Below are 23,271 nucleotides of genomic sequence, written 5' to 3' on the forward strand. Positions count from 1 at the left end.
ATGTTCAGGACATGTTTTTGAGTTCCCTATCACTGTCTCACAAAGTTGTACCCTTCAAGATCAGCTCTAGACCATCAGTCTAAGAGTTACTCTTTAGAATCAGGAACAGGAATCAAGGACAAAAAGAAGATAACATTGTTCCTAGAACTTGTTAAAGAAGACTAAGAAATTGGGGATGTTAGTGATTTTTAAGTATCTGTCTTTAATTCCCTTTCCTCACCCCAAAGTGAACTGAGAACAGGGACAGAAACATGTAGTGCAAAGATGATTAGGGTTAAGTGGAAAACTACCCATCTGGACTGAAGGAAGGCTTGGGAAAATATAAATATGAAAAGGACTTTCTAATCCCCTGGTCACAAAAATTTTCAAGTCTGTAAGGATTATTTCTGAGAAACTTTTGAGGGTTGGAGAAGAGTCAGAAAGCTAAAAGGTAACCCATTTCCCAATGGCTCTGAAGGAAGATGCAAAAAGAAGATGCCATTGCACAAAAAACACCTAAATTTGGCAAGAGAACTTCTTTATAGGAAAGCGAACAAGTAGATCTGCTAAACAAGATATCTGCTTCAGGACTCAGACGCTCTGAGGTACACAAAATCTTCAGAGTGAAGGCTGAAGATCGCCACAGAGGGCAGCTGCTGGCGGCGTGCAGCCTCTAACCTGCACTGGATCACCCTCAGTAGCTTCCCACACAGTTTCCAAGTGATGAATAGAAACAGCCATGACAGATACAGCCTGCCACCCAACCTGGGAGCCCATCGGACACCTGGTGGCCAAAATAACAGGCCTGCCTAAGCTTTACCGGGCTTACCTACAGGCAAACTTGGGAGCTGAGGAGGGTCTTGGTTCTGCATAGTACACAGTCTCTGGATTTCCTCTCTCTACCAGTTACTGTCCATATAGCTCAGAAGTCACAAGTTGGAAGCCTGTGAAGCAGACTCAATCACAATATACATTGTTTGGTTTGAATAGTGCTTAAGCATTTAAAATATTAGCTCTCAATTTTTAACTATTAGGTAGTGTCGTATCCGGAGAAGGCAATGGCACCCCACTCCAGTGTTCTTGCCTGGAAAATCCCATGGATGGGGAGCCTGGGGGGCTGCAGTCCATGGGGTCACGAAGAGTCGGACATGACTGAGCGACTTCACTTTCACGCATTGGAGAAGGAAATGGCAACCCATTCCAGTGTTCTTGCCTGGATAATCCCAGGGATGGGGGAACCTGGTGGGCTGCCATCTTGGGGTCGCACAGAGTCGGACACGACTGAAGCGACTTAGCAGCAGCAGCAGCAGCAGTGTTGTATCAAAATAAAACCCTAGAATTATAATTTCTATTTAAAAATTAACATATCTGTTTACACTGATTCCACATTCTTATTTACCGATGACTGGTACCTAAGACAGGGAATGTGTCCTTCAATTTGTCCAGTTCCCACCCACTCTTTATAGCATCCCTGCTAAGACCAAGTTGTGATTATCACTTACCATGCCTGGATGCTGGGGTTGATTATTATAATTATTATTACTTGATAGGAAAGTAGGATTTATTGGTGGGCATGAGTAAGGAGGGGATAACACCAAGGATCTTGTGAGTACAGGGCTCGCCATTTGTCCAAAGGCCACAACTGGGGATGTATTTGAGCCTATAGCCATCCAGGATGAGCTGCTTTTCTGCTACACTGTCTTCAAATTTATCCACATTAAACTTAATAAAGCCCCACTTCTTGGAGATGTGGATCTTCTGGCAGCCAGGGAACTTGAACCTGGCCCTGCAGAGTTCAATCACATGCTCCTTGTTCTGCAACTTGGTGCGGATGGACATTATGACTTGGCCAATGTGGACCCTGGCCACTGTGACCTGGGGCTTTCCAAAGCAACCACACATACCTGTCTGGAGCCTATCAGCTCCAACACAGGACATCTTGTTGATGTAGGTGACAGGGAAGGGTTGGAGTCACATTCGGATGTGGAAGCCACCTTTGCTACAGCTTTTCACCATGTACTTGTTGGCACAAATGGAGGCAGCCTCCAGGGCTTCGGAGGAGAGCTGCTCACACTCATCTGACACCATGTGGCCACAGAGTGGGAACTCATCCACTTTTGCCTTCTTCCACTCCAGGTCAAAGATGTGGATCTTACAATCAGGGATACCTCGGCAGAAGGAAGACTTTGAGTACGGCTTGTTCGTACAATATCTATAACACCGGGCGGGGCAGCGGCCCATGGTGACACCAGGATTTCCAGTGGTGAGCCGAAGGGAAAAGGCTGGGATTTATTATGATTTTTATATACTTAATCTTCATTTGCATTATCTACCTTGATCCTGGAAGTGTTTGAATTAGCATCTCCCTATACAGAGCAAATGTCAAACTATCATTTCTAACCCTAACTTTCCTGATGAACTGCCAACTGCTTTTTATTTCAGCTGAGAACTGGACATTTTGAAATATTTTTTCTGGTGTTTTAATCTCAGCCTGTAACAAGCCAGTAACAAGAATGGTAATGCTATTTTGAGAGAATAAAATCAGAAGTTGAGCATAAGGGAAAAAATTATCTTGACTTGCTCAGTTCAGTTCAGTTCAGTCACTCAGTCGTGTCAGACTGAACAAGTCAAGATACTTTTTTCCTTTATGCTCAACTTCTGATTTCATTCTCTTTCAAAATAGCATTAATGTTCATTGTCTAGACACCAGGCCGAGTTTGGCCGACATCTTTAACCCTACCCCTTCTGATCAGTTGCCAAGGCCTAGAGTTGGACCATAAAGAAGGCTGAACATCAAATAACTGATGCTTTCAAGGTGTGGTGCTGGAGAAGACTCTTGAGTCCTTTGGACAGCAAGAATATCAAACCAGTCAATCCTAAAGAAAATCATCCCTGAATATTGACTGGAAGGACTGATGCTGAAGCTGAAGCTCCAATACTTTGGCCACCTGATGCAAAGATCTGACTCACTGGAAAATGCCTTGATGCTGGGAAAGATTGAAGGTAAAAGAAGAGGGTGGCAGAGGATGAGATGGTTAGATAGCATCGCCGACTGAATGGACATGAATTTTTTTGTCCCTTCTAGGGACAAAAATCCCCAGAAGGCAGTGAAAGACAGGGAAGGACTGGTGTGCCGCAGTCCATGGGGTCACAAAGAGTTGGACATGACTTAGCAACTGACCAACACAACAACACAACTACATTTGCAATATCGTTCCTGCTTTTGCCTCTTACCATGGGCAAAATTCTCCCTCCCCAGTCCTTCTGTTCCATCTAGACTATTGCCATAGCCTACTGGTCACCTTATGGCAGAAAGTGGAAAAGAACTAAAGAGCCTCTTGATGAAAGTGAAAGAGGAGAGTGAAAAAGTTGGCTTAAAGCTCAACATTCAGAAAACTAAGATCATGGCATCCGGTCCCATCACTTCATGGCAAATAGATGGGGAAACAGTGGCTGACTTTATTTTTGGGGGTTCCAAAATCACTGCAGATGGTGATTGCAGCCATGAAATTAAAAGACACTTACTCCTTGGAAGGAAAGTTATGACCAACCCAGAGAGCATATTAAAAAGTAGAGACATTATTTTGTCAACAAAGGTCCATCTAGTCAAGGCTATGGTTTTCCCAGTAGTCATATATGGATGTGAGAGTTGGACTATAAAGAAGGCTGAGCGCCGAAGGAATTGATGCTTTTGAACTGTGGTGTTGGAGAAGACTCTTGAGAGTCCCTTGGACTGCAAGAAGATCTAACCAGTCCATCCTAAAGGAGATCAGTCCTGGGTGTTCATTGGAAGGACTGATGTTGAAGCTGAAACTCCAACACTTTGGCACCTGATGCGAAGAACTGACTCCTTGGAAAAGACCCTGATACTGGGAAAGATTGAGGGCAGGAGGAGAAGGGAACGACAGAAGATGAGATGTCTGGATGGCATCACTGACTCAATGGACATGAGTTTGGGTAAACTCTGGGAGTTGGCAAGGACAGGGAGGCCTGGTGTGCTGCAGTTCATGGGGTCGCAAAGAGTTGGACATGACTGAGTGACTGACTGACTGACTGACTGGTTATTCTGCTCTCCAGTCTCTCTTTACTTCAATCCACACTGAAGACTTGACAGAATAATTTTCTTTGAACAATATCCTGAACATGTCACTTTTTCAGCTTTTAAAAGACTTCAAAGTCTTCCCATTGCCTACAGCATTAATCAAGTATCCCTTTTCTGGCATTCAAGTTCCCGCACCCTAGGACGTCTTAGTATAGTAACTCAGATCACTAGAGAGTTTGGTAAAAATTCAGATTAAGCAGCCTCTTTCTTCCCTGAGGCTCTGATTCTGTGGTTTGAGATGAGATGTAGGCCTATTTGTCATAAGAACCCAGGCCACTCTGATGCAATGGTCCATGAACCTCACGCAACACAGCCTGTCTCAGAGGCACTCTTAGGGCACCTAAACACCTGCCACATCTGCCCAGACCCCGTGATCTGTGTCAGCGCCTCCCTTGCTGCAGCACCAGGCTCATAACTGTTGGCTGAACTGGTGGGGATCAGGCCTATGCAAAAAGTGGTCTGTACCCCCAGACAGCATTCTGAAGGCCACCTCAGAGTCACCTTGTTTATCCTTTATTAATATTATCTACTATTGCTGTTGTTTTGGCTGCATCACATGGCATACAGGATCTTAGCTTCCCTGACCAGGGATCAAACCTGTGCCCCCTTCAGTGGACTGCCAGGGAAAGCTCCCTCAGAGGCCTAGTTTAGAAGAGCAAATAGCAGTCTCTTTTAAACAGGAGGCCTCTTTCATCTTGATACTTGAGACACATTCAGACACACTTGTTTTTGTTGACCACAACAAAAACAAGTTTTTGTTTGGATTCTAATCCTGAATCGGCCACCTACTATCTATGACAAGGCAAATCTTTAATTTCTTTTATCCTCAACTGTTTTCATCTTTATAATGAAGACAATAAGTTCTTCCCAGAGTTATTGGGTAGATGAATAGTAATATATAGAAAGTGCTTAGTGTAATGCTTAAATATCATAGATAAGTATGTACACTTATTTTTGACATAAATATCATAAATAAGTAAACCACAGCCTGGTATTGCTAACAGTCAGAAGCAGGGTTTTCAGAAATCATCTACACAAAATTTTTAATTTTTCAGATGAAGAAAAGGAGACCATGAGATGGGAAAAGATGCCCAATGTCACACAGCTATTTAGGGCAGGATTAGGACTAGAACCTCTGTCTCTCACCTCTAGAGAGCCCTTCCCATTTTTCCACATCCCTTCTTGTGACACATGCTTCATTCATCCCCTCATTCATTTATTCTCTTACTTAGGGAGTATTTATTGAGTACTCTTGGTGCCAGGCTCTGGAGGAACAGTGGTGGGTTTTGAAGTGGCAGCTGTTGGGAGGCTGAAGGCAGGAAACGGTCAGGTGGGGTGGGAGGTGGAGAGCCCATGGGGCAGAAAAATTCAGCTGTGCATACACATGGTGATGTTTCCTCAGCGGGAGGCAGAAATTTGGGACAGAGAGAAAGACTGGGAGCCTTGCAGGGGCAAGACACGGGGTCAGTGAGAAAGAGTGACCAGGAGGGTCAAAGATGATGGTACAGCAGGATGAAACGACCTTCAGAGAAAGTGATGAGGAGTGATGGTTGGAATAGGGAAGGCACAGCAGGAGGATGCAGACTCACCAAGTGGGCCTGGAGGGGTGTGGGCTGTGATGGAGCAACAAGCTCCCCTCGAGAGGGTCCTGTTTCAGGTAAGGTCAGGAGTTGCAGAAAGTGCTTGGATGAGGTTGAGGTTAGCAAGGACTTTGCTGGATGCGAGGGTTCGGGAGGGAGGTGGGGGGAGTCATGTTAGTGGAGGGCACTTACACAGAGGTGTGGGAGTGAGTGTGTTTGTCCCTTGCACAGTGGCCAGTGTGGGAAGGAGTGAAGGTTCAGTCCTGCCTGTGCCTCGGGAGACAGCTGAGCCTAGGGTCTCAGCCATAAAGACATGAGGCCCAGAGAGTTGCTCCCAGGGGTCAGTCAGGGGACTGCAGGTGGCCTCTGTGGCTTGGAAGACTGAGGCCTCCAGGTTCCTGGGGCTGGGCTCTCAGGGCCTGCTTTTCGCTTCCCAAAGCCACCTTTCACACCTTCACGCCATCCTTCACCGCACTGGCTCATGCAGGCTCTCTCTCCTGCTGGGGGTAGTGATGGAAAGTGTTACTAACTCATCAGACTTGTGACACAGGCTGACGGTATGAAGGGGATCTGCTCCCCCAAAGACGGCGGTGCCCTTGAGGGTCGCTTCTCAGCTGCTGACCCATGAGAGGAGTGCTCCAGCTCCGATCTCCTTCACCAGCATGGGCCTGCAGTAGGGCCTGAGTGTGCGTGACAGAGAGTGAAAGAGTGGCGGGGTGGGAGCTTGAGCAGGGAAGATGTGGACAGATGGTCAGACCAGGATTTGGTTGGAAAGGTCCCCAGAGATGATTTTTTGCCTTTGTAATTCCCTAGGTGCATCATAAGAGCAAAAGGATAGAAACTGTTAAAAGTCTGATATCCTGGAGGCCCCTTCCCCCAAGAATGTGACCTCCACACCTTCACCCTCTGGGCCTTCTCCAACAGTGCTAGAAGGTGTGACTGCAAGTGCCCGAAACTCAACAGTGGAACACAGGACTTGGGGACAGCAGCACATCTGAAGCTGAATTTATTGCCTCTTTCCCAAACTGAGAGGACAGACACGTTGTAAATACTCCTCATCCTCACTCCCTGAAGCCCAGGACAAACCCCCTTCATTTCCAGACAGAAAACAAGAGAAGAGCTGCCGCAGATGTTGTTTTGGCAAAACCTTAATGGGCTGGGCCTCCTGTGGCTAGGTGTCTGGGGTAGGCAGGAAGCTGGCATCACAGTTGTGATGACCAGAAACCCCCCGGGGAAGGGGCTAACGTGTGGGGAAAGACAGACTCAAGAAATGGGGACACGAGGAAGAATCTAAAGAAGAGGTACCATAGTGGCCAGCTCTGGCTTCAGGGCCCAAGGTGTTTCTCAGCCACGCATGGCTCCCAGCCCAGGAAGGCTGAGCATTTCATCCACGTGGTTCACAGAAGGGAGCCTGGTGGGCAGACTGGGAGTCACCTCCCTGAGCCACACTCTGCATATCTATAATAAGAGAGTGTGGGCCAGGAGACCCACCTTGCCGCTTCCATAATCTGTGTGAATCCCTAATGCAGGAACATGGGATCTGAGGAATCTGAAGTTATTCTCAGTAGCATTTAGTGTCATCCTCAACTGACCTTTAGTGAGAGCCCATAATGACAAGAGTAATCAGGTCAGGATAATAGCTGGGAAAATAATAATCAACATCCTTTCCCATGTTTCCTTCTGTGCTCAGCTCAAGGCTTCCTTCATGGCTCAGGAAGCTCCCCTGAGGTCAGGGGTTGAGTCCCACTGAGTCAGAGAGTCAGGTGGTCCTGGGTATTTTCAGCTGCTTTTCAGCATTAGAGATGTGGTCCCACGGTGAAAGCTCCTGAGGAGAGTGGAGACAGGGATATTATGAGATATGTCTAACAGGGCTTCGAGAAGGTTGAGCCCCTAAAGTTGAGCAGAATGAATTATGTTCTTAGTGGGGATGGGTAAGCTCCTAGAAAGAGAACAACTCCCTGACCCCCAGGTTTTGAATTCAAAGAAGAATTTAAGTTGTTCAGTCATGTCTGACTCTTTGCGACTGTATGGACTGCAGCATGCCAGGCTTTCCTGTCCTTCACTATCTCCCTGAGTTTGCTCAAACTCATGTCCACTGAGTCAGTGATGCATCCAACCATCTCATTCTCTGCTCCCCAACTTCTCTTTCTGCCCTCAATCTTTCCCAGCATCAGGGTCTTTTCCAAGCATCCTTATTTAAAAATGCATGTAAGTCCAGGAAAACACCAACCACCCTTTTATAGCCAGATTACAGGAGGAGGGAATCTGCATAAGAACTTGAACAGACAGAAGGTTTGGGCCCATCTCACTGAATTTGTAGAGAGGCACAGAAGTGTGGGTAGGGATTAGAAAGAGCTGAATTACCATGCAAAAGAAAACAGGAAGAATCTGTAAGGAAAGGGCCTGCAATCAGCTCATATAGCAAAAACACTCATGGATCAGCAACACAACTCCTAAACTAATTTGACTTAAGAAAAAGAGAAGCTCAAAACTAGAGACAACCTTGCTCCCAGAGGAATCTGGAATATTTTGAGGAGGGGCACTGGATTTGCTATAGGCCTTAGAATGAAGTTCTGAGCCAATCTTGGCTAGCACCTAAGAAGCAGTGGACCTCAGCTGACAAACACCCATTGGGAATATGGCCTTAGGTGTCACACTCAAGCGCCTGATCTTTAATGAGGACAACCACCTCCAAAAGGAGGGTAACTGCCAGCCCACTGTGCAACTTACTTCTCAGCAACTCAGCACAGTTCTCCCTGGCAGGGAAGGGGTTCTGTGGGGATCACTGAGCCAGGAAGTGGAGAAAGAGGGCGAGGTGAGTATTGCGGAGATTCATCTTGTCTGACCCTCCCATGTCTCGGTGCCATGTGTATATAAGTCATAAATCAATCACTTGACCCCAGGATCTGAACACCTTTTCTCCTCCTTGTTTTAAAGTGATCAAAAGGAAGGAGGCTTGGTCCCCATCCTCAAGGGTGGAAGGTGGAAGTTCTTCAGTCTACTTTGAAAGAAATGATTCCTGACCTCAAGAAATTCCAAGCTGGGGCCAAGGAGGAGGCATGCATACAGAGGACTTACATGCAAAGCTGCCAGCAAACACAGTCTGAAGTTATGAAGGGGGTTGGAATGGAGGCAGTAGCAGACAGTTGGTGTCCAGTATGAAATAGCTTGCTGGCCCTGGAAGTTCTGAGCTAGATTTGCAGGTCTTATTAGTAGGGGCAGAAGACAGTTCAGTACTGTACAAGCATTCACACGACTGCTCCCCCACTGGCTTTTGGCAATTCTGGTTTCCTTCCCAGGTTTAACTGGAAAGGTCATCTCAAGCATGCTCACCACACTTGCTTACTAGTGGGGGCCCCAAACAGTCCATCACTGCCACGGCAGCACAGATGGCAGACACCAAGTGATTTTGTTTATAAAGCTTAAGCTTTTCCATAGGGTCAAAGGGCATCCCAGAGTGGCTGGGTGAGGCTCCAGAAAGGCAGGTTCTGGAAGCCAAGTCAGCATCTGGGCTTCTGTTGCTCCCTTCCTTAGAAGGGGCACCTGAATAGGCTCTTCCAGGGTACATTGTCATCCTGCTTATTTAACTTATATGCAGAGTACATCATGAGAAACGCTGGGCTGGATGAAGCACAAACTGGAATCAAGATTGCCGGGAAAAATATCACTAACCTCAGATATGCAGATGACACCACCCTTATGGCAGAAAGCGAAGAAGAACTAAAGAGCCTCTTGAAAGTGAGAGGAGAGTGAAAAAGTTGGCTTGAGGCTCAACATTCAGAAAACTAAGATTATGGCATCCGGTCTCATCACTTCATGGCAAATTGATGGGGAGACAGTGGAAACAGTGACAGACTTTCTTTTCTTGGGCTCCAAAATCACTTCGGATGGTGACTACAGCCATGAAATTAAAAGACGCTAGCTCCTTGAAAGAAAAGTTATGACCAACCCAGACAGCATATTAAAAAGCAGAGACATTAGTTTGCCCACAAAGGCCATCTAGTCAAGGCTATGGTTTTTCCAGTGGTCATGTATGGCAGTGAGAGCTGGACTATAAAGAAAGCTGAGCACCAAAGAATGGATGCTTTTGAATTGTGGTGTTGGAGAAGACGCTTGAGGGTCCCTTGGACTGTAAGGAGATCCAACCAGTCCATCCTAAAGGAAATCAGTCCTGAATATTCATTGGAAGGACTGATGTTGAATCTGAAACTCCAATTCTTTGGCCACCTGATGTGAAGAGCTGACTCAATGGAAAAGACCCTGATGCTGGGAAGGATTGAAGGCAGGAGGAGAAGGGGACGACAGAGGATGAGATGGCTGTATGGCATCACCGACTCGATGGACATAAGTTTGAGTAAGCTCCGGGAGTTGGCGATGGACAGGGAGGCCTGGTGTGCTATAGTCCATGGGGTTGCAAAGAGTTGGACACGACTGAGAGACTGAACTGAACTGAACTGAGGGTACAAAATGACCACCAGAATTTTGCACAGCACTTTAGTTTCCAAAGCTGTTTTATAAGAACAAGTTGAACGCCCATATGATGCTCACAACCACTCCATAAGGCAAGAACCTTCTATACTTCTGTGATAAGGAAAATGAGGCTGGCAGCAACTATGAGGCTTGTTTAAGGTTACCCAGCAGAGGCTAGGCTGTCCTTCCCACCACGCAGCACTGGCCTATCCTCACAGCCTCTGGCTCGGACTTGAGGGCCCCAGAGCGTGACGGGGATCATTTGAGTGTGTCTATCAAAGGCCAGCTGTCATCTGCATTTCAGTCCTGCTCTGAACGTCTCAGGAGAAACATAAGACGAGCATTCTGGGAGACAGTGTCTGGGAAGGCTGCCTCCCTGGGCGCTCCAGCTCTCTGGAGATGGAAACCCACCTCTTCCTTCCGAACTGGCTCACCTTTGCGGGACCGGGGAGTCGTTCGGAAGATGAGAGTAGGGCGAGAGACCTCGGGCGGCTGTTGCCCGGCTTCCGGCCCCGCGGAGCTCTCAGGACTCTGCTCCCTACAAGGGCTGCGCTTCCGGTGGTCGGGTAGTCACCTGCGGTGGCCACGTCAGCAATGGGGAGAGCCTGCGGCAGCGACTCGGCTGGGAGAGCGGTGACGCTGGCAGGGGAGAGGGAGGGGTAAGGAGGGGGGAGGGGAAGAGAGGAGTGGGGGGCGGGGGGAGGGGCGGCCCCGACTCTGCTGGGAGAACGGTGACGCTGGCGGGGGGTGGGGGGGACAAAGGAGGAGGGAGGGGAGGAGTGGGGGGGAGGAGGGGGGGAGGAGTGGGGGGAAGGGGGAGGGGGAAAAGGGACTGGGGGAGGGGGCGGCCCCGACTCGCCTAGGAGAGCGGTGACGCTGGCGGGGGAGAGGGAGTGGGAAGGAGGGGGGAGGGGAGGGGAGGAGTGGGGTGGGGGGAGGGGAGGTGGAGGGGAAAGGGAGCAGGAGGAGGGGGCGGTCCGGACTTGGCTGGGAGAACGGTGACGGTGACGCTGGCGGGGGAGAGGAAGGGGGAAGGAGTGGGGAGGGTAGGGGAGGAGTGGGGGGGTGGGGGGAGGGGGACAGGAAGGGGAGAGGAAAAGGGGCGGGGCGGCCGCGACTAGGCTGGGAGAGCAGTGACGCTAGCGGGGGAGAGGGAGGGGGAAGGAGGGGGGAGGGGAGGAGAGGAGTGGGGGGAGGGGAGGGGAGGAGAAACGGAGCAGGGGTAGGGGGCGGTCCTGACTTGGCTGGGAGAACTCGGACGCTAGCGGGGGAGAGGGAGGGGGAAGGAGGGGGAGGGGAGGAGAGCAATGGGGGGAGAGGAGGGGAGGGGGAGGGGAAAAGGGGCAGGGGAGGGGGCGCCCTCAACTCGGTTGGGAGAGCAGTGACGCTGGTGGGAGAGGGGGAAGGAGGGGGGAGGGGAGGAGAGCAGTGGGGGGAGGGGAGGAGGAGGGGAAAAGGGGCAGGGGAGGGGGCGCCCTCAACTCGGCTGGGAAAGCAGTGACGCTGGTGGGAGAGGGGGAAGGAGGGAGGAGGGGAGGGGAGAGGAAAAGGGGCAGGGAGAGCGGGCGGCCCCGACTCAACTGGGAGAGCCGTGACGCTGGTGGGGGCGGGGGCGGGGGCGGGCCGGCAAGGTTAACTCGTGCCAGGGCAGCCAATTCTGAACTTCCTCTTTATTCTGTGTGTGTAAATGTGGGTTCACCACGGGGGTCGCGTGAGTGATTATTTTCCGTCCTTTTGAGGGCGCAGGTGTTTGTATTCTGGGCAGTCTGTTTTGTCTCTAGCTGTCAAGCACGCGCTTTTCACCTTAGAGCCATGGTGTGTATTTTTGCCTTGGAGACAGATGAGCAACTTTGCTGGGTAAGACAATCGCAGCTCTCCATTGTTTCCCTTGCTAAACAATCAGGAGTCTTGGTACTTGTGCTTCCAGAGACTCTCAGACCTCGAAAGTCTCACTGGAGGCACTGGTGTAAGGGACTGGCTTCCCTTTAACTAAGCTGCTTCCTTTTGCTGTGCTGTGCTGTGCTTAGTCACTTAGTCCTGTCCGACTCTTTGCGACCCCATGGACTGTAGCCCACCAGGCTCCCCTGTCCATGGGATTCTCCAGGCAAGAATACTGGAGTGGGTTGCCATGCCCTCTTCCATGGCATCTACCAATCCCAGGGATCGAACCCAGGTTTCCTGCATTGCAGGCGGATTCTTTACCCTCTGAGCCACCAGTGAAGCCCCCTACCACCCTAGCCAAATCAAATAAAAACAGGTCGGCCCGGGAGTTGAAGGGGAAGAAGCAGAAAAAAAGGAAGGTTTCAAGGTACCTAGTGCCAGGTACTAAGTCACTTCAGTCATGTCCGAGTCTATGTGACCCTATGGACTCACCAGCCCAGCAGGTTCCTCTGTCCATGGGGTTTTCCAGGCAAGAATACTGGAGTAGATTACCATTTCCTTCTCCAGGTCAGTAAACAGAAAAGGAAGAGAAATCACAAGAGAAGCTCAAGGCTCACATTTCAACCAGGCTTCATGGAGCCTCCAGCAGGTGGGGGGGCAGTGTCAGGAGTGGGGGCGCTGCTCATTTCTGAGTTCAGCTTGCCAGGGTGGAACCTGTTGGAGCGCCTCCCTCCCCCAGGCCTGCCTTGTCTCAGCTGAAGTTGGGAGGGAGGAATGGGTGAGGAGAACAATGGGTGGTAAAGGGATTCTAAAATGAAGCGAGGGGGGTTACACGACAGAGGGTGTGACAGAAACAGAACATGGAAGAGTCAGAAACCCAGCCAGAGGCTGGGGTGCAGGGGCACTTGGCTGCCCTCCCAGAGGAGCTCAGGCATAGGGGAAAGTCCCCGGGGCCTCCCAGGCGGTCCCTTTTCACCCACCCACTCTCCCGTCCCTAAAGACTCACTTCCTCTCTCTAGTTCCCCTGGTAGAGAACTGCCTGGGTGAAACTGTACCCCACTCCAAGGTCTGGCCCCAGTCAGAGAGTGGGAGTCACAGGCATGGAGAGAGTGACCTTTCTTGTCAGAGGATCTGCCCAGGATGTGGCCACATTGCCCTTTGCCGTGGCTGCAGATATCACCCTACCACTGAGGCCTAGGCTGGTGGTTTGGGGGCAATGGTGGGGCAGTAAAAATGTTTTAAGCCTAGGAATTTAAGACTATGAAGAACAGTTCAGTTCAGTTCAGTTCAGTTGCTCTGTCGTGTCCGACTATTTTCGACCCCGTGGACTGCAGCACGCCAGGCTTCTCTGCCCATCACCAACTCCTGGAGCTTACTCAAACTCATGTTTATCGAGTCGGTGATGCCATCTCATCCTCTGTCGTCCCCTTCTCCTCCTGCCCTCAGTCTTTTCCAGCATCAGGGTCTTTTCCAATGAGTCAGCTCTTCACGTCAGGTGGCCAAAGTATTGGAGTTTCAGCTTCAGCAACAGTCCTTCCAATGAATATTCAGGACTGACTTCCTTTAGGATGGACTGGTTAGACCTCCTTGCTGTCCAAGAGACTCTCAAAAGTCTTCTCCAACACCACAGTTCAAAAGCATCAATTCTTCGGGACTCAAATATCTTTATAGTCCAACTCTCACATCCATACGTGACCACTGGAAAAACCAAAGCTTTGACTGGATGGACCTTTGTTGACAAAGTAATGTCAGTTTCCCCCTAGTCAGTCTCTCCCATCAGGAAGCTTCCATAAGCCTCTTATCCTTCTCTATTGGAGGGCAGACAGAAAGAAAACCACAATCACAGAAAACTAACCAATCTGACCACATGGACCACAGCCTTGTCTAACTCAATGAAACTATAAGCCATGCTGTGTAGGGCCACCACGCAAGACGGATGGGTCATGGTGGAGAGTTCTGACAAAACGTGGTCCACTGGAGAAGGGAATGGCAAACCAGTATTCTGCCTTGAGAAGCACATGAACAGTGTGCTTTCTCAGGCACCAGCGTTCTGGGGCTGAATGATGCCAAAGGTATAGAGGAATAAGAACAACGGGGTAGCTTTTGTATCTCACCTGGGCAGCAGTGCTCAGTGGTTATGAGAGTGGCCTTGGGAGTCCTGTGAGGTCTCAGGAAAGTTCTGAGCCTCAAGCTCCTTGTCTGAAAAATAGAAAGAAAAATATTTATCTTATGATTCTTTTGAGGGTTAAAGATGATCATGTTTTGAAAGCATTTTGTACATGAATCCCTTCCACAGTATTTATGTATCTGGTACAAGGAAAACAATAAATAGTAACTGTTATTACCAATAGTAGTAGTAGCAGTGATAGAAGTCCTTTCCAGAACCCCACATGGAAAGTTAGCCAGCAACACCAGGTGTTCCAGGGCTGCCTTTGGGGGTCCCTGTCCCTCAGTGTTCTTACCCCTCTGGTACCTCATCACCTCCGCCAGTTTCTCCTTCGTCCTGATTCCAGCCAGGCCTCAAAGAAATGACAGTGAGTGCAGAAGCACAAAATAGGTGTTTCCATGCTGGCTATACCCTTCCTGGGGCCTCGAGCTCCTTGTCACTGAAATGGAGGAGAATCCTTTCTGGCTGCTGTCCATTTTTGTGAAAGTCAAGGGACTAAAAAGTTTGTGAAAAGACTTTGAAAACTGTCCCCCTGTACCAACTATCCACTTGGCGAATTCTTTCTGAGCCTCAGCTCCTATACCTAATCACCCCCACCACACACACACACACACACACACACACACGCACCCTGTGCTTCAGCCATCATGGCTTTCCTTTAATCTAGTAGTGATGGAACTGGAAGGCGGTGTCACAGTAGATTTGGGGAAGCAGTCTGTGTCCTCTGGGAGCTTGTGGAGGAGAGAAGGGCAGAAAGAGGGGAGGAGGGGAGCCAAGTCCTGGCGCTGCTCAGACTCAGGGATTCCTGCTGCTCCCATCACACAAAGCCCAAGATCAGCCCCATTTCTTCAGGGTACATTGTGCTGATTGGTCTTCCTCTAGGTTCCTGGGGCTGGGAGAAAGCTCTGCCAGCCTCTAATCCCTGCCGCTCCATTCTTCCCAGGAGGAGAGCAAGTGTTCAACAGGGAAGTCCCTTGACAACAGGTTCTACTTCCTCATGCAAGAGCTCTAATCCACCCCCACTCCTCTGCCCCACACCCTCAACCCCGCAGCCCATTTCCTCTCCTGCTGGTTCCTGGAAACAAAGAACCGCCCTCTTTGGTAGTAAAATAGGAGACTAGTTCATCTTACGCCTGCTCCTGGCCTCCAAAATCCCTTACTCAGTCAGGTGCCCCTCAGGCTAGGCCTCCACGCCCGGGCCTGGGGCCACCCCCGCCCCCCATCTCTGTGGGCCATGGAGCCACCCCACGGGGGGTGGGCAGCCTGGCCCGAGCTAGGCCCGTGGACTCCTGGCTGCTCCTGCTGCTGTCCAGCCACCAGCCCTCATCAGCATGGCCCCCTTACTTTTTACCACTGTGACTTTCCAAGGCCTGCAGTGGGCCTTGCCCAAATTTGGGAGGAAGCTGCCTTTGTAGAAGACAAGGTTTCCTGCTCTGTGAGCTTTTACAAGACTTCCCCAGGCAAACTGCCACATAAGAGAAAGAACTTGAGTCAGAAGCCACTTGAGTTCATGGCCACTCAGAAATGTCTCTAAGCCTCAGCTTCCTCGTCTGAGAAACGAGGGTGGAGGAATCTGCTTACAGAGTGGTCATCAGGGTCAAATGAAGCGTGGTGGTGAAGGTGTAAGCGCTGTAAGCGTGCGCTGTTACTTCTGCCTGCCACTCACACAGAGCCCAGGCCACCACCATCTCCAAAAGGGAGACACCTTCCTCAAACATCAAATCAAGTCTCCCCCCCTTGGGCAGCTACTGTGTCCTCAGGACTTACCCAGATTGTACCATGGAGAAGAGTGTCTGTTACTTAAGGGTGTGGGAAACATCTTTTAAGTTTTTTTCCATGGTTTGTGTGCTTGTCTTACCTGCTTCCCTTTAGGTATGGCTCAGATGGTGAAGAATCTGCCTGCAATGCGGGAGACCCGGGTTTGATCCCTGTGTAGGGAAGATCCCCTGGAGAAGGAAATGGCAATCCACTCCAGTATTTTTCTCTGGAGAATTCCTTGGACAGATGAGTCTGGTGGGCTACTCCATGGGGTCGCAGAGTCAGATACCTCTGAGTGACTACACTTTCTTTCTTTGTGTGCTTGTCTTATCTGCTTCTACCCCTTTCTCAGCATCATGAAAATTTAAGCTCATTCCCTGTGTTACCCCACAGTGTAGAGTAACAAGTATACTGAACTGAAGCGTGTACTTGGGAGAGGGCAAACAGCCAGACAGCTTCTTGGGGGTAAAACTTTATTTTTAACACATGAGGCTTCATAGACAAGTCAATTTTTGGCTGTAGAGGGGTTTTGTGTATTTTGAACTTATGGATCAAGCTAATTTGGGATCCACTAGGCATTCAAAGGGAGAAGGCAATGGCACCCCACTCCAGTACTCTTGCCCGGAAAATCCCATGGATGGAGGAGCCTGGTGGGCTGCAGTCCATGGGGTCGCTAAGAGTCAGACACGACTGAGCGACTTCACTTTCACTTTCCACTTTCATGCATTGGAGAAGGAAATGGCAACCCACTCCAGTGTTCTTGCCTGGAGAATCCCATGGACGGAGAAGCCTGGTAGGCTGCAGTCCATGGGGTCGCACAGAGTCGGACACGACTGAAGCGACTTAGTAGTAGCAGTAGGCATTCAAAAAGTCAGCTGCCTCCAGGAGGAGGCCAGATAGTGAAAGTCGCTCGGTTGTGTCTGACTCTTTGCGACCCTATGGACTATACAATCCATGGAATTCTCCAGGCCAGAATACGGGAGTGGGTAGCCAGTTCCCTTCTCCAGGGGATCTTCCCAATCCAGGGATTGAACTCAGGTCTCCCGCATTGCAGGCAGATTCTTTACCAGCTGAACCACCAGGCAACTGAGCAAAGCCAAACCCTGTGGGTGGGGTGAGGGGGAGTCCGTCCTTTTAGAGGATAAAGTTTCATGGTTCCAGCTCTGAAGAGTGTCCCTCCCAGGCCATGTCATCTCTCAGAGATGTGGCAGAGAGCAAGCATACCCAGCAGCTTCCTGTCCGAAAGCTGGCTGGCACTGCATGCCATCTGTGAGCTGCCCTTGGTTGCTGAGGCAAATGAGCCTCTAGGGTGTGAATCCTTGGCCAAATAAACTCCCTGCTGCCCCAAGGAGCAGAAGGTTCTAGAAGGCACAGGATAGCTTTGTTTCTGGCTTATTGAGCAGACCTAGAACTGGAATGGAGAGGGGTTTTGAATCTCTCTCCAAAGGTCCCGAGAAATTTCCTTGTGGTTGATCATTGTAACAAGAGCTGCTCCTCACCCAGCAAGCACCCCCAGAATGATCTTCTGTAACAGAGTCAGAACTGTGTAATGAGGGGTCAGGGTTCAGGCTGCAGTGTCAAATGCTTGGGCTCAAACCTTAGTTTGAACAAGCAACCTAATATTCTCTGTGCCTCAACCCCCTCATCTGTACAATGGGAACTACAGGAGTTTCTATCACATAGGATTGTTTGTGGCTGATGAGGTAAGGGGTACATAACACTTAGGGCTCAGTGAATACTGTTATTATGAGAAAGGACTTCAAGAAGTCTCCTATTCTGTTTCTCTGCTATTATGAAAGAAAGTTCTCTCCCTGACACTTCTGACACTTCTGAATCAAGTGCATGCGCGCACGCACGCACACACGCACGCACACACACACACACACACACACACACACATCTTTTGGCTTCTGAACTCCTGGTTCAGCAAGAGCAAAAAGTTCAGTCCCTTCCTCTGGGTGATGATGGGATAGCAGTCGCTCTGGGCACCAGGAGGTAGAAAGTCTGAGAGTCTTTTCAGTGTAAGAAATCTGCCTGGTGGAGCGTCCCTGACCTGATTGTTTTCAGTCCCTCACCTGACAAATATTTTATATAATGACGGTGTTTATATTCCAGAACTTTCATATATGTTGTATCATTTAACCTCCATAATGGTCCCACAGAATAGCCTGTAAAGATATTATCAGAGAGGCCCCCTGGGACCTCAGCTCTAGCAGGCCACTCAGAGTGAGGAGGGGCCGGTCCAGCGTGGCCCTGGGCTATTCCATTGCAGAAGCTGCAAGGTGGCTCCATGGGGGCAGAGCTCAGGGTCCCACAAGGACAGGGGGACTTAAGAACAGGTAGTGGGTTATTTGGGAGCAGACAGTGTGAAGGGAAAAGGGCTACTCCTCTCCCCTCCTCACATCCTCCCACTTAACCCCTGACCTCGCAGAGGACAGGAACTACGTGACACCACTGCTAGAACCAAGACCGCAAAGCTGAGCGCCCTTCAGCCTGCACACAAGACGCGTCAGGAGCCCCAGGGCTGGCAGCGCTGGCCCCAGTGTCCAGAGAGCTGGCTGGGGCCAGGTCCACCCCGGGCAGACTGTGGCTGAGAGTCAGTCACACAACCTCTCCGGTCACCTGAGCAGGGCCGTGTCCTGCCCTGCTCACAGAGAAGGCGGACAGAGGCTGGTCGTCCAGCATGGAGCCTGGACTCAAGAGCCCTGTGAACGTTCAGGCTCTGCCATCAATTTGCTGAGCTTCAGTCCCTTCCACTACACTCACTACTAGTGAGTGAGTGTGTTGAACCAACTGTTCCTAAGGTCCCTGTGAGCTTCGACAGGCTGTGATGACCTTCTCTTCGCAAAATGACCTCAATTCCTTTCATCTTTTGTAATTTGCCTGTAGTTCATTGATCCAATTTACATCCTTTAAAAAAATATTTTTTTTCAATTTAATTCAACATTCTCCAAACAGCTATTATATGCTAGACATTGAGCTGGGTAGTAGAAAATCAGTAGTGCCAAGATAGCTGTTTTCAAGGTGCTTCCAGACTAATGGGGTAAGAGTTCAATTCAGTTCAGTTCAGTCGCTCAGTCATGTCCGACTCTTTGTGACCCCATGAGCTGCAGCACGCCAGGCCTCCCTATCCAGCACCAACTCCCAGAGCCTAGCCAAACTCATGTCCATTGATTCAGTGATGCCATCCAACCATCTCAAGCACACTGTAATGCGATCAGGGTTTCTGGAAGTCGCAGGAGTCAGGTGTCCCTGGGAAGAAACTCATCCCCCTCCAGGAGGAAGGGGAAGGAGGATTAACCTTGAGTACTAACCCCTTTTGGCCCAACTCTGTGCTATATATGTTATAAATGCTACTTCATTTCATCCTTATAACAATCTTTGGAATTAAGTATTAAGCCCATTTTATACTTGAACAGCGACTTAGCAAGCAAGCACATAATTGAGCAGACTAAGATTCAGGGTACTTAAAGCCATATGGAGACTTAAATTCAAGTCAGCCTGACTCTAGAGGCCATGCTTTTTTTGTCCAACTGACAGAATGTGAAGGGTGTGAGTAGTTGAGACTAAATACTGCTCAGTATGAGCCCTGCTGACCTTTGCTAAATCTTCCTTGTCCCTCCCTCTGGCCAACAGAAGTGCCATCTCTTTCTTCCATGGGTTGGTTTCCATCCATGTTTAATGGCCCAGCTGCTCTGGTCTCCCTGTTTCCCTGCAGACTAGCCAGGGAGTTTCTGGAGAAGGAAATGGCAACCCACTCCAGTGTTCTTGCCTGGAGAATCCCAGGGACAGGGGAGCCTGTTGGGCTGACGTCTATGGGGTTGCACAGAGTCAGACACGACTGAAGCGACTTAGCAGCAGCAGCCAGGGAGTTTCACGCAGCTGAGCACTATGCTCTGACCTGTCCATGTTTAATGGCAGCAAGAATCTTATCTCACTTTCCTAAATTGTTTGGGTTACCCTAGCACAGGGAGCTGGGCATTGGGGGAGGCAGCAGATTCTTCAGTCACTTCTGTGCTGTGTAGAAGGAAGAAAAATTATTGGAGCATAAAACATGAAAGGGCAGGAGGCATGGAGGGTGGCATGGAGACACACTATAGTGGTCAGAACACCCAGCTGCGTGTTTGTATAGCTCTGACCGTCCTCTCCTCCACCCTGCCTCCTCTCAGCCATTTCCAGCAGCAATTGCACGGGGTCTTTTCACTGCACATTCAGAGTCTTCTTGGGAGGCCCAAAACTTGTTGAGGGGAAGGTGTGAGTGGATGAATTTCTATAGGGGCTTAAACACACATTTCTTTTGAGCCCAATCTTGTGCCCCCTGAATATCTGAATCTGTTTATTTCCAGGGGAAAATACAGCAACATTTGTCACACGTATGAACTGTTGAAAGCAGGGACACAGGCCTGTTGCAAAGGTCACACTGACCATATTTCAGCAGAGCCCTGCCGTTAGCCTATGAGTCCTGGATCCTGCGGCTAGAGTGCCCTGAGTGGGGACGACAGGGTCCAGTCCTACCCCGGGTGCCCATGGAATGCCTGGAGCAGATAGTCAAGGTCTATTTGGGGTGTAGAAAGCCATGATTCAAACACAGCAGCAGAGACAACTCGGATGTTATTTACAAGCCCAGTTTCCAAGCTGAGAGGGAGGGGAATGGATTTGCTGCCTTCTCCAGTCTCTCCTGCTCTCTGGCTTTCTCACACCCTGTCACCAGTCCTTGCCTTTCTGTCTTCTTTCTACTACTCAGGAGCACCCAGGAGTATCTGATGTGTCACTCCCAGCTGGGAGCCCAGAGAGCATGTTCTCAGGATAGAGAGAGGTGCTTGGGAGTGGGGCCAAGGGCTCACCACTAGTGACAGAGGATCAAGAGAGGTTCCTAGTCATGGGATTGGTGGGGCAAGGAGGAGCAGAGAGGTCCCGCTGAGTGGGTTGACATGGCCCTGCCCCATAGGGTCTCTGTCTGGTGGAAGTTAAAGAGGGAAGGATCCTTTCTTAGGAAGACTTTTTTGGGAAGCAGGTGGGAAATAAGGACAGGGAAGGGTGATTTCATATTTACTTCACTCCCAATTCAAATGGGAAGAAAGCCAGTTGAATAAGTAAAAAATGGCCAGCATACAAATAAATGTTCACAAACATTGGACCCTTGATTCCTGGGTTGGGTTTTTGAAGGTTAAACCTCAAGAACTGGGAAATTCTGAATGACATTCCTGAGACGTATCAGGACTGAAGGCATGATAGAGATGGAACTGACTCTGCTGTGAAAATGTTATGCTACTTCATATATGTGGGGTTTACACACGGATGAAATCCTTTTTCCTGATCTGTTCGTTGATCTCTCAGCACACAAGTTTGGCCTTCCCACCAACACTTCATAGTCTTTATCCCTGAAATAGCTCTGATTCTGAAATGCATGTCACGTGTATAATAATGTTCCCTATCTTGAAATATTATAAGAATTAAATGAGATAATCCTTGTGGAATGCTTCGAACTGTACTTAGCACACAGTAAATATTATATTAATGTGAGCTGTTATTCCTGGAGGTAATAGTAAGAGGAAATAGGTAGGCAATTTAGTTCTAACATCAAGGCATGTTGCTGTGTAGTCCCCCCTCCATAGTTAATCCTTGTATGATAGAGCTTCACAGAAAGGAGAACTCCACTGTTGAGCCCCTTCTGTGCCCTAGCATACACCAAACCCTGAATATAACTGCATTCCATGTGCTTTTCTTTCATAAAGCCACAGACTCATGACTTAGTGGGCCTCTACTATAATGTAGCTACTGGCAGTTCAGTTCAGTCGCTCAGTCGTGTCCAACTCTTTGTCAGCCCATGGACTGCAGCACGCCAGGCCTCCCTGTCCATCACCAACTCCTGGAGTTTACTCAAACCCATGTCCATCGAGTTGGTGATGCCATCTAACAATCGCATCCTCTGTCATCCCCTTCTCCTCCCACCTTCAATATTTCCCAGCATCAGGGTCTTTTCCAATGAGTCACTTCTTTGCATCAGGTAGTCAAAGTATTGGAGTTTCAGCTTCAGCATCATTCCTTCCAATGAAATCCAGTACTGATCTCCTTTAGGATGGACTAGTTGGATCTCCTTGCAGTCCCCAGGACTCTCAAGCATCTTCTCCAACACCACAGTTCAAGAGCATCATTTCTTCAGCGTTTAGCTTTCTTTATAGTCCAACTCTCACATCCATACATGACTACTGGAAAAACCATAGCCTTGACTAGATGGACCTTTGTTGGCAAAGTAATGTCACTGCTTTTTAATATGCTATTGAGGTTGGTTGTAGCTTTTCTTCCAAGAAGCAAGTGTCTTTTAATTTCATGGCTGCAGTCACATCTGCAGTGATTTTGGAGCCCAAGAAAATAAAGTCTGTCACTGTTTCCATTGTTTCCCTGTCTATTTGCCATGAAGTGATGGGACTGAACGCCATGATCTTAGTTTTCTAAATGTTGCGTTTTAAGCCAACTTCTTCACTCTCCTCTTTCACTTTCATCAAGAGGCTTTTTTGTTCTTCTTTACTTTCTGCCATAAGGGTGGTGTCATCTGCATATCTGAGGTTATTGACATTTCTCCCGGCAGTCTTGATTCCAGCTTGTGTTTCACCCAGCCCAGCATTTTGCATGATGTGTTCTGCATATAAGTGACATAGGTACTGGCAGATGAAGGTAAATTAGGCAGAGTCTGTACTGTCAGCTAATGGCGCTAGTGGTAAAGAACCCACTTGTCGATGCAGGAGACATAAGAGACAGGGGTTCAATCCCTGGGTTGGGAAGATTCCCTGGAGGAGGGCATGGCAACCCACTCCAGTATTCTCTCCTGGAGAATCCCATGGACAGAGGAGCCTGGCGGGCTACAGTCCATAGGGTCACACATAGTCAGATACAATGGAAGCAACTTAGCACGCACGTGCATACTGTCGGCAAACTCACAGTCTATTTAGGGTGGAAGAAAGCAGGATGTCTGTGAAGGGTCCACTGACAGTGCAGCAGCCAACCTGGCCATCGGTGCTCAGATGATGGTACTGCCCCCCGGCGCTCCTAAGGGCTCAGAGAAGGAAAAGGGGGCCTGCTGCGTGAGAAGGGGCCTATAGAATGGATGGTAATTACAAGGCAAAAGAAAGGAAGTCCTGGGAGGGAAGGAAATGGAATACTGTTTGAAGCCCCATCACAATGTATCCCTACTCTTTACACAGTGGTCCAACACTTAGGTCAGCAGGTGAAAGGTGCGTAGGTGACTCAGGAGGAATTCTCCAGGATTGCTGTGCCAGTGGCTTCTGGAAGTCCCTTAAGGGCAAGGGTGATCTTACTGGAAGAGGATTACTATC

General features: G+C 49.3%; 2 long non-coding RNA genes and 1 pseudogene across 2 annotated transcripts; all 3 read right to left on the reverse strand.

The window, feature by feature from the left end:
- Positions 1-1,552: 1,552 nt before the first annotated feature.
- On the reverse strand, positions 1,553-2,866 carry LOC102398873 (annotated as a pseudogene).
- Positions 2,867-6,650: 3,784 nt separating this feature from the next.
- Positions 6,651-11,945, reverse strand: LOC102398118. The gene is made up of 3 exons (XR_006641147.1): positions 11,935-11,945; positions 10,566-11,253; positions 6,651-7,486 (listed from the first exon to the last, which is right to left on the reverse strand). It is a non-coding gene; the product is annotated as a leucine-rich repeat extensin-like protein 3 (long non-coding RNA).
- A 1,724-nt stretch (positions 11,946-13,669) lies between these two features.
- Positions 13,670-15,108, reverse strand: LOC123465803. Its single transcript, XR_006641113.1, has 3 exons — positions 14,810-15,108; positions 14,127-14,211; positions 13,670-13,710 (listed from the first exon to the last, which is right to left on the reverse strand). It is a non-coding gene; the product is annotated as an uncharacterized LOC123465803 (long non-coding RNA).
- Between the last annotated feature and the right edge of the window lie 8,163 nt (positions 15,109-23,271).

The sequence above is a fragment of the Bubalus bubalis genome, chromosome 5 (genome assembly GCF_019923935.1).
Source record: "Bubalus bubalis isolate 160015118507 breed Murrah chromosome 5, NDDB_SH_1, whole genome shotgun sequence".
NCBI classification, from domain to species: Eukaryota; Metazoa; Chordata; class Mammalia; order Artiodactyla; family Bovidae; genus Bubalus; species Bubalus bubalis.